The following is a 12,500-nucleotide window of genomic DNA, read 5'->3' as shown; positions in this document are numbered from 1 at the left end:
CTAGTCTTAGCCCCTCATGGATGATGGGTCATCCCATTACCCCGCCTAATGCCCTGGGTCAGAAGCAATGCAGTAAGACACAGTATATTCACAGCAAGGCCGCTTCACTTAATCGGCGACTCCCTCTCTTCGTTCTCTCATGCAGGAAAAGAAAAGACGCGGAGAAAACCCTTCGGGCTGCGTCAAAATATTATTCTCACATAAGCACGCCCTCCTCCCCCATTCTCTTCCTTTCCTTACATGCATGATAGTATCATCCATACACAGCAACTCTCCACTCCTCCACTCATCCCTGTCTCCTGCCTTCTCACTTCCTTTCTCAACAGACATTCCCTTCTTGATGAACGCCCCCTTCACCCCATCCATCGACCTCATCCTCGGTCGTCCCCTCAAATTCATTCCCTCTAGTTCTGCCTTCCACACCTCTTTTACTAATCTTTCTTTACTTTTTCTTTCCATATGTCCAAACCATCCCAATACTTTTTCGTCAGCCTTATCTGTCATCTCAATTTCCACTCTCTCCTCAACTCCTCGTTTCTCACTCTATCCAGCCAAGTTAATCCTACCATATTTCTCATAACTCCGGGGTGAACAAGTGACTGTTTTTTAGCTAAAGTAGATATATTAGACAATGACTTGCGAAAGAATCAACGACTTCTTTTTTTTTTTTTTTTGAGAGAGAGAGAGAGAAAAGAGGACCAAAATTCAACAAAAAGTTTTTGACTCTGTAGTCGAATGAGACATCTTGTTAGTATAGTGACATACACATGGTGATCTTCTTATCGCACATAAGGAGTACGATGTTTTCCGGAAACATTCATTCAACTGTGTATATCCTACAATGGTATTTAAATCTTCTTCGTACTGTGGTTTCATATTGTTTCATGCATTTTGAAAATAATATTCCATTGCCATGTGTTCACTCAGACAAATTGGTCATATTTTAGCACACCAATTCATATGTCTAGAACAGGTTATTGACGTTTCAATAACAGTATATCACTACCTTTATGTATAGTCCTTCTTGTTATTTTTTCTATTTCATTTTGTCTTTATGTTTCTTATTATTTCGTGTATATGACTGTAGTTACAGGAACAAACATAAGGCTATATATGAACTCGAAATGGAAAATTATGTAAACAAAATGCAGAAGTTACCAGAACATCATTGTTCATAGAAATGGATAAAGCCTAAAGAAAATGAGACATGATCATTTTGGCCAATGATTTTATACGAAGTTTGGCTAAAAAAAAAAAAAAAAAAAAAATCAAACCAATTATTTACTTCACAAAGTCGGTCCTAACTCACAGGAGACAACTATACTCAGCTGGAGATTTGGCGCTCTTACTGTTGAGGTGAATAATCTTACACATAATACCTAAGGTGCACACCAAAGTATATACGCGAAGTAATTACGCGGTCGAGCACATCGCGTCAACTACTCAGTGACTCGATGTACAGTTGGCATGATAAGTACCTCTGTCGCTTTCTTCTCGGGGGTGTATGGTTATCTCACCACAGACTCGGAGAGACGGGGGATGGGAAAGAATTGAGGGGGGAGGGTGGGAGATTATAAGAGGGGTAGGAGGGGTGGGGGAGGAAGGGAGTGATGACTATTAAAGTGCTAGGAAGAGGGGGAGGGGTGAGACACGCAACCTTGCTATGGAAGTCTTTGACTACTGAATGTTGCTCTCAGTAGAATAGAAGTATCTTGTGGCAGCCATAATGAGCTTTGGATTCTCTCTCTCTCTCTCTTTCTCTCTCTCTCTCTCTCTCTCTCTCTCTCTCTCTCTCTCTCTCTCTCTCTCTCTCTCTCTCTCTCTCTCTCTCTCTCTCTCTCTTTATTCGTGTCACACAAACTAAGATTTAAATCCCCGTATCAATTCATACCTCTTGTTGTTTTACATTTTTTTTTACTGTTTAATTTCGTTTTACCACAATACTTCTTTGGTAGGCCTTGTTCACTTGTTTATGTTTTTTGACATCACTACTGTCTACGTATATACTCTCTTTGTATTATTAACCCATTAAACTCCGATGACAAGATGTCTTGTCATTTGGTCAAATAAAACGAAAAATCATAGAACACCAAAATGTTTGATCAAACACCAGAAAAATATGACGTCAGTCCTCGCTTCGCTGTGAGCGAAGCGAGGATTGACGTCATATTTTTCTGGTGTTTGATCAAACATTTTGGTGTTATATGATTTTTTGTTTTATTTGATCAAATGACAAGACATCTTGTCATCGGAGTTTAATGGGTTAACGAACTGGTCAGTGCGCCAAGGAGAAATCGTTTTTTAGACTTCTAAGTTGCTAAGGGATACCTCCCACTGATTGTTACACGTGGTATTGTCGTTCGAAAGCGCATAGTTTGGTATAGGAAAAAATAAAGATAATATCAGATATATTCTCAAATGATATATATAGACATGTTACATTCTATCCTCTTTGTTTTCATTCGTTTATTTATGTGTTATCGATCTATTCTTTTATATATCTATTTATGCGTTTTTATTCATTTATTCGTTTACTTGTTTATATTTATCTATTTATTTTTCTTTCTTTGTTTATATTCTATTTAATTGGTTATTTATTTATTGTCATTATTTATTCTACTTGTCATCTACTTGTTTACCATTTCATTCATTAACTTAGCCATCTATTTATGATTTTATGCATCTACGTATTCATGTATAGATTTATCTCTTCATTAGTCTGATTATTTACTTTTTCGTTTATTTTATCTATCTAATTTTGTTTGTTCATTTATATATTCATGTCTTTATTTTACTGAATAGGTGGGATGATATTCAACATGGTCAGTCTATCCAAATGGAGAACAGTGTGGAAGCTAACTTACGTGCCCCGAGTTGACTAATCAACTCAAGATTGATCAGATGAAGGCTCAGAAAGAAGGGCAGATAATGACCCACAATACTACGGAAGAAACGTCTGGAACTGAAGATTATTTTCGAAACGATAATGAGAACAAGGTGAAAACATTAGTCGTTCGTCTTTTAGTCTTTGCGAAACATTTCCAAATGTTTTGTATCGATTTGGTGTGATATTTTAATCATTATTCATTGCATATTAGTGATATAATATCTTCAGAGTTTGGTGGCAATTTCTCCCATATTTGGTCATGGAGTGTTGCGTGACTCAGCCAGGAACTCAAAGATCGCCGCGCCGCTATAGAAAACGGAACCTCGTGTCTTTGTCTCCTGGTCTCGATTTATGTCTCCATCTCTATTAGTTTCTCCCATTCTCCCTCTTTCTCTCTCTCCCTTTCTCTCTTTCTCTCTCATTCATTTTCTCTCTCTCTCTCGTTCTCTTTCTATATGTATATTTATCTATCTATCTATCCATCTATCTATATATTTATCTATCTATATATCTATCTATCTATTCATCTATCTATCTATTTATCTATCTATCCATCTATCTATATATATACATATATATACGTACATATATGCACACACACACACACACACACACACACACACACACACACACACACACACACACACACACACACACACACACACACGCACATACACACACACACACACACACACACACACACACACACACAGACACACACACACACACACACATATATATATATATATATATATATATGTATATATATATACATATTTATATATATATGTATATATATAAATATAAATATTTATATATATATTATATATATAAATATATATATATATATATATATATATATATGTATATATATATACATACATCACACCGTAGGCAGAAGGTCACGGGCACATGTTTGTACTTCATGGCTGCCCGATTCGGTGTGTTTGTGTGTGTGTGTGTGTGTGTGTGTGTGTGTGTGTGTGTGTGTGTGTGTGTGTGTGTGTGTGTGTGTGTGTGTGTGTGTGTGTGTGTGCGTGCGTGTGTGTGTGTGTGTGTGTGTGTGTGTGTGTGTGTGTGTGTGTGTGTGTGTGTGTGTGTGTGTGTGTGTGTGTGTGTGTGTGTGTGTGTGTGTGTGTGTGTGTGTGTGTGTGTGTGTGTGTGTGTGTGTGTGTGTGTGTGTGTGTGTGTGTGTGTGTGTGTGTGTTTGTATGTTATATGCGTGTATGTGCGTGCTAATTTATATATATTTTAGTACTTCTGGTGAACACAGGGCATCTTTCTTGACCTCAGAAGAATTAAACCCATGTCGATCACTCCCTTCCATAGTCTAGAGTTGGACTGATGGCAAATTGGTCATCAATGTTTATAGACGATTTTTTTGTCAAGATGGAGGAAGACATACGGTACAAAAGAAAATAACTTTCAGCAGCTAAAGAAAAGCTGATGAACAACATACGACATAGCGTTCTTTAGGCTCTTCGTATTCAAGAAAATTTCAGGGTCCTAGTATTGTTCAAATATATACAGATGTAATGGGCAGTGACAGAATGCCCATAATCGAAGGATTTTGGTTTCGCGCGAACAAGAATATGTGTTTTGGTATCATGTAAGATGAGTTGAAATTAACCAGTTAAACTGAAGAAGAATTGACTAGATCAATGAGTAGAATAATAAGATAAAATCTTATATATTGCAGACAGAAAACGTCGAGTTGTAGTGCAACATCGCGACATCAGAGACAAGAAATATCATAACTAAAAAAAAAAAAAAAAAAAAAAAAGTATAAATGTAATGGTAATTTGTGATAATAAACTAAGGCACTTTTCACTGAGGGTATCTTGATAGTTTGTGTTTAACACTCGTCCCAGTCATGACAGCATAAACACTTCTCCCGTGATTAGCTAAAATATTTTATTCAGCTGAGAGGAAACGCTCCGAGGTAAGAGACAGAGAATGTATTCCCCTCCACGGGATACGCCGGTCCTGCAGTGGACCAATGAATTTGAACTCGTTATTGGAAGAAAGAAAGAAGGAGACTTCTCAGCCAAGACTACATGGTAGCCAAAGAAAGGAGGCTAAGGTGGAAGAGGCTCTCACATGATGGTAGAATTAGGGGGCAGTATAAACAGAGGCAGGACGAAGGAGGCAGTTGAAAAGGAAGAGGCATGGTAAGGGAGGCAGTATAAAGAAATCAATTGAAGATATAGATTATAGGAGGTAGAAGGAGGTAAGAGACATAAGAGCCACAGGAATGAGGACAGAAGGCAGAGGAAACAGAGGCAGAATACACGAGATGAGATATGATGAGAGAAGTAAGAGAGGTGAAGAGACGTAACGGGAGAGACACTGTGGAGGAGGTAGTTGAGAGAGAGGAGGCAGGACGAAAGAGGCAGAGTGAAGGAAGCAGGTTGTAGGAGGCTTTGAGAGAAAGGGAAGGTCGAGGCCATTTGCATATTGAGCGATTGCAAGCTGGCGCCTCTACAATAACACCGCGTCCACCTTCTCCTCCTCCTCCTCCTCCTCCTCCTCTTCCTCCTCCTCCTACTCCACCACCCCTTCCTCCTCCTCCACCACCTCCTCCTCCTCCTCCTCCTTCTTTTTCGCCTCCTCCTCCTCCTCCTCCTCCTCTACCTCCCCCTCCTCCACCTCCTCCTCCTCCACTACATCCTCCTCCTCCTCCCCCACCTCTTACTTTCCTCCTCCTCTGCCCAACTTTCCTTCGCCTCTCTCTTTTCCTCTACCATTTCCTCTTCATCATCTCCTCTAATCTTCTTCCTCTTTTTCCATTTACCTCTCATTATCTTCTTTGTTCTCTTCTTCTATATCCCTCCTTTATATCTAACATCGGTTTTAAACCCTTCATTTTTCTCCCTCCTCCTCCTACTCCTCCTCCTCTTCCTCCTCCCCTTCCTCCTCCTACTCCTCCTCTTCACTCCTCTCATCTAGTTCTGTGTCCATCTTCAACCCCGTTTTCTTCTCCTACTCTTCTTCCTCCACCAACTTCTCACTTCTCTTTCTCTCCTTCTCCTCCTCTTTTCCTCTACTCTCCTTAACTTTCTCTCTAAATTTCCATTCCTTTCTTCTTGACACTTTTCATTCATTTTCCTTCTTTCATTGGTGAATTGTCAGTGACGAAATACTTTTATTTCATACTAGGATGTGTATTTCTGGTGAGCAGAAGTGCCCACTTGTACCTACAGAATAAGAGAAGACTATGACAAAACAATATCTACCTTCTGAGTACAAAAGACGTCCTCCAAATCAACACAATTCCATGACGGTGGTCAAGATGGTGAAGAAGCTCCTGCATCTTCTTGGTCGAGGGTTCGAGTCCCTTATTTGTCCCAGCTGTCCAATTATACAGACCAAAGGTGACGGCTTCATTGGCTTATGATTCTCAACTTCACATTTGCCAAAATAAAAACACACAAAATTTGATACCGAAGGTTCTATATTCTCACATTCACGAGAGCTAAAATAAGAACACGCGAAATAAGGTAGCGAAGAGGAATGCCTACTAACATCCATAAAACAGTGATATGTTGTACGAGCAGGATTTTGTGCAGTTCTGGGGATAAATGTCGGAATTTAAATATGTTTCAATGTTTAATACCCGTACCAGGTGGCATTAGAAACAATTGAAACTCGGAAACTACACAAACTGTAGTCTACACCAAAAGGTCCCATACCCCGGTCGCAAGAGGTTAACATACCATCATCGTATGTGGAGAACATCGCCTAGCACATTATGTACTTAAATTGGACTAGTTCTAAAGTTTAATCAAATTGCATATTGTCAGTGTATCACTGTATCGCTGGTAATATAATAAACCGATTATCATCAACATTATTACTATTATCATTATTATTATTATTATTATTATTATTATTATTATTATTATTATTATTATTATTATTATTATTATTATTATTATTATTATTATTATTATTATTATTATTATTATTATCGTTATTATTAATTATTATTATTATTATTATTATTATTATTAATATTATTATTATTATTGTTGTTGTTGTTGTTTATTGTTGTTGTTGTTGTTATTGTTGTTGTTGTTGTTGTATTTGTAGTAGTAGTTGTTGTTGTTGTTGTTGTTGTTGTTGTTGCTATTATTATTATTATTATCATTATTATTATCATTATTATTATTATCATCATTATCATTATTATTATTATTATTGATTATTATTATTGTAATTTTCATTAGTGATACGTACCTTCTACCGACGTGGTCAACACCACCTGAGGAGTTAGAGTATCATCGACCAGGGGATTTGAACTCAGTTCTTCATGTTTGAGATCTCATGTGATAACCATATATTGAGTTTTTTTTTTTTTTTTTTTTTAACATGGCCGCCTCACTTTATAAATGGGAAAGGAATTTTTGGTATATGTATTCGTGTATGATTTCTTCTACACATTCTATTCAATTTAGGATATCAATGACCTTTCCTTGATACAAAGATCAACCTAGTATGGCCTAGTATATCAACAAGACCGAGATAATGTCAACAAATATGTATTGTGGAAGGAAGACACTAAGCCTAAGGTGACAATAATTCTGCAGCCCACATCACGCGGCACACATCTGAGAATGAACCCAAACAGCATTGCATAAGAGATCAGACGCTTTCTTCTTGTATCCATCTCAATTTCTCAGGGTCGCTGAAGGTGAATTAAGACTCAAAGTCCCCGAGGAGAATGACCAGAGCTCGATTGAAAGAGTTCACGGCGCAGCGATGAGATGAACAAAGGCGTTTAATATTGAGAGTTATGAATTCCAAGTGACCAAGACTGATCACTGACAATTTCAGGTTCTATGAGGTCTGGCATAAAAAACAGTTGGGGGGGGAATAATAGATACAACAAAAGATCTCACAAGACGAGGGAATCAATCATGACACCAAAGTGAGATTTTGTCATACATAACCTTTGGGGCGAATGGCTGTGTCAGTACGTCCATAAGAAGGCTGGGAAGTGACATTTGGAAATAAAGGCTTAGAAGAATGATGAATATTTAAAACAGAGATCAAAGAATAAAAAGTAAAATAATTATAATCTGTCTTGCTTAAGGGATCTTGTCTTTAGATGCTTCTCTTCCATAGATCACAATGACATCTATCACACACACACACACACACACACACACACACACACACACACACACACACACACACACACACACACACACACACACACACACACACACACACACACACACACACACACACACACACACACACACACACAAACACACACACACACACACACACGCAATACTGTATACTTAGATTTACTTCTAAATATCATAGGCCTGTAGCAAGCGTACAGATGAATCTCTCCTTGGAATCTCCAAAATTCGGAAATACCTAATATTCGTAACAAAGAGCTCGAAATTGACAAAACTCCGAATAGTAGCAGAATTTCATTTCTGTTTTCGAATACTGCAAAGATAAAAATTTTGAAAAGAATTGTTTTTAATTATTTACTACATTTACCATTCGAACAAAGGACTCATACCGTAGTACAGAAAGGGGAGGGAATGTTAATACAAGAGGAGGAGTTTCCGCTATGAGGCGTTTAGCTTTGACTAAAGACGTCACCTTTGCCCCTTGTACTCGGATAGCCTGGGCAAATGATAATTATCAATAGAAAATAATTGTCAATTTTTTCTAAAAAGCTATTTGTATTCTTTATTCTTATTATAATTTTTATTGTTATTATTATTATCATTATTATCATTATTATTATTATTATTATTATTATTATTATTATTATTATTATTATTATTATTATTATTATTATTATTATTAGTATTATTATTATTATTATTATTATTATTATTATTATTATTATCATTATTATTATTATTATTATTATTATTATTATTATTATCATTATTATTATTATTATCATTACTATTGTTATTATTATTATCACTATTATTATTATCATTATTATTATTATTAATCATTATTATTATTAATATTATGATTATCATTATTATTATCATTATTATTATTATTATTTTAATTACTATTATCATCATCATCATCATCATCATCATCAATCATCATCATCATTATTATTATCATTATCATTATCATTATTATTATTATCATTATTATTATTATTATTATCATTATTATTATTATTATTATTATTATTATTATTATTATTATTATTATTATTATTATTATTATTATTATTATTATTATTATTATTATTATTATTATTATTATCATTATTATCATCATCATTATTATCATTTAGTATTATTGATATTATTATTATCATTATAACGATTATTATCATAATTATTATTATAATGATTATTATTATTATTATTATTATTATTATTATTATTATTATTATTATTATTATTATTATTATTATTATTATTATTATTGCTGTTATTATTAGTATTAATTCAAACTAGCACCAATCAGGCCTATTCGATTCTATAAAAGATATCTAGTTAGCTAAACGTGGCTGGAACCATCACCTTTGCCCAATATACTTAGAGAGCCTACTCTGAGGCAGCCACCTATATTTTACAACGACTCGAACCGAAACCGTGGTAATGACGAGCCAGGAACGAGGCCCAACGCCTCACGACGACGCTGGCTGCTACATTATTTAAATCGGACGAAATTTACACCCCAGCTTCGTCATACACATTCCTGCATACAAGTACAAGACCCGTATCCTTTTTCTACGACACTAATGGCACCTTCATCACTCCTGAGGCTTCCAGCACCTCTCGGCCCGACCGACACCTGGACCGGGAGCAAAACAGAACACCTACATCATACCTTCTGGATGAGGGAAGGGACTAACCGTATTTTGATCGCTCTGCCTTAGATTTCCCTTTACGCTTAGTCTGTCGGTTGTACATTTTCGTTCCGAAAGTACACCAAATAGATGTCCTTTTTCAGGTATGGGAACGAATTAATAAGGCGGGTTTTATGTTCTGGATTTGTCTGTTTTCATTGTATGTGTGTGTGTGTGTGTGTGTGTGTGTGTGTGTGTGTGTGTGTGTGTGTGTGTGTGTGTGTGTGTGTGTGTGTGTGTGTGTGTGTGTGTGTGTGTGTGTGTGTGTGTGTGTGTGTGTGTGAGTGTGTGTGTGTGTGAGTGTGTGTGTGTGTGTGTGAGTGTTGTGGTGTGTGTTGTGTGTGTGTGTGCGTGTGTGTGTGTGTGTGTTGGTTGTTTTGTTGTGTGTGTGTGGTGTGTGTGTGTGTGTGTGTGGTTGTGTGTGTGTGTGTGTGTGTGTGTGTCGAGTATAGTGTGTGTGTGTGTGTGTGTGTGCTATTGTGTGTGTGTGTGTGTGTGTGTGTGGTGTGTGTGTGTTGTTGTGTGTGTGTGTGAGTGTGTGTGTGTGTGTGTGTGTGTGTGTGTGTGTGTGTGTGTGTGTTTGTTAGTGTGTGTGTGGTGTGTGTGTGTGTGTGTGTGTGCATGTGTGTGTGGTGTGTGTGTGTGTTGTGTGTGTGTGTGTGTGTGTGTGTGTGTGTGTGTGTGTGTGTGTTGTGTGTGTGTGTGGTGTGTGTGTGTGTGTGTCGCGTGTGTGTGTGTGTGTGTGTGTGTGTGTGTGTGTGTGTGTGTGTGTGTGTGTGTGTGTGTGCATGCCTGTGTGTGTGTGTGTGTGTGTGTGTGTGTGTGTGAGTAATGAAATTGGAGGAGATGGATATAAAATGAACTTAACTACAAAATAATCAAGAAACATTTGATTCGGATTTCTATCCCTCATAGATATCAAAAGGAATACGCAAAAATTAAAATCCATAAAGAATCCCTGAAATATTGAAATTACTAAGTACTCCTACACCCACCCACCCACACAACCACCCACCCACACAAACGCACACACACACACACACACACACACACACACACACACACACACACACACACACACACACACACACACACACACACACACACACACACACACACACACACACACACACACACACACACACACACACACACACACACACACACACACACACACACACACACACACACACACACACACACACACACACACACACACACACACACACACACACACACTGTCACTACGGCAGTCCGGGTTCGAATCCTACCCAGGGCTGAAATAATTCCAGTATCGCTGCGCTTCGAGTCGTTACTCCAACTCTCGTGGGCAGGAAGTTTGGTGTGTTCATTAGGGAGTTTGGTGTGTCCATGAGGGAAATAGCTGTCGATCACGAGTCCAACCCGTGATCCAAAGACCAAGGTGAATCACACACACACACACACACACACACACACACACACACACACACACACACACACACACACACACACACACACACACACACACACACAAACACACACACACACACGGCTCATTGTTAATTCTCATTTTCTTTTTTTTTTCTTTTTTGCAAACACTATTTGACCTTATTTGAAATTCTTTTTATCGTTCTACTATATATTTCAAACCTATCCCATGCGACATATTCAGTCGACATTATTCAACTAAAGATAATCTTCCTCACTCTATCTATTCATAAATCTTTTCATTAATGTGGCATAGATACTTATTATATTTTGTTGCGAAAAACACAACATGATATTTAGCAGAGACAAAATCCCGGCCTGAAGTTTAATTTTCATAATGGAATTTCATAAATTTGGAAAGCTCCATTATTAGAAAGAAAAACACCCATAGAAACTATACTTGAATGCTAGAAAGTTTTTCTAATGTCAGATGTTTTCTATATACCGGATTTTCTTGTCACGATTAGATTGTCTATCCTTTGACAGAGCAAAAGGTATACAATACTGTAAGGCAAGGGTTCTCAGCCTTACTTGGCCCATTCACCCCTTTCACCATTTGTCTGAATGTCATTCCCCCCTCCTTTCCAAGATTGCCTGTTTCAAAAAGTGCATTCTAAATAATATGCAAATATTACTAAAAACCCTTTTATTTTTTTCCAAATTAGTATATATTTTTCCCATATTAGTATAATTCCAGCCCAGGTGACAGGCCAGATAGGCCAAACCTGTAATTGCTTTCCTCGCCGCGTAAACTGACTGTGGTCACAAATCACCCCCAGAAAACCCAAAATTCCCCCCTGGGGGTGAATTTCACCCCTAATGAGACGACTCCATAAGCTTATCCTGAGTGAGATCCAGAAAAATGAAAAATGTAAAATGTTATGAATTTATATATGTTAAATAACAGAAGCTTTCACTCAACTAAAGAAATGGTCTTTGTGAAGAATATCATCCTAAGACAGTGGTTCTTAGACTGGGGTACCTGTTCCCCTAAGGGTACGAAACCTTGAAGCTGAGGGTACGAGACATGATAGATTGAATGGTACTGTATATCTATCATGAGAAAGCAAAGCCAAGTTTGTATCACTAATCCTTTTCATATGCTTGTATTGTATTAATATTGCATTGTAGGTACGAGAATTTATTCACTTATTTATTTATTCATTTATTTGTTTATTTATTTATTTATTTATTTATTTATTTATTTATTTATTTATTTATTTATTTATTTATTTATTTATTTATTTATTTATTTATTTATTTATTTATTTATTTATTTATTTATTT

Source organism: Oratosquilla oratoria, chromosome 24 (assembly GCF_046742065.1).
Source record: "Oratosquilla oratoria isolate Oo_2021 chromosome 24, ASM4674206v1, whole genome shotgun sequence".
NCBI classification, from domain to species: domain Eukaryota; kingdom Metazoa; phylum Arthropoda; class Malacostraca; order Stomatopoda; family Squillidae; genus Oratosquilla; species Oratosquilla oratoria.
Note: the sequence above shows the minus strand (reverse complement) of the source record.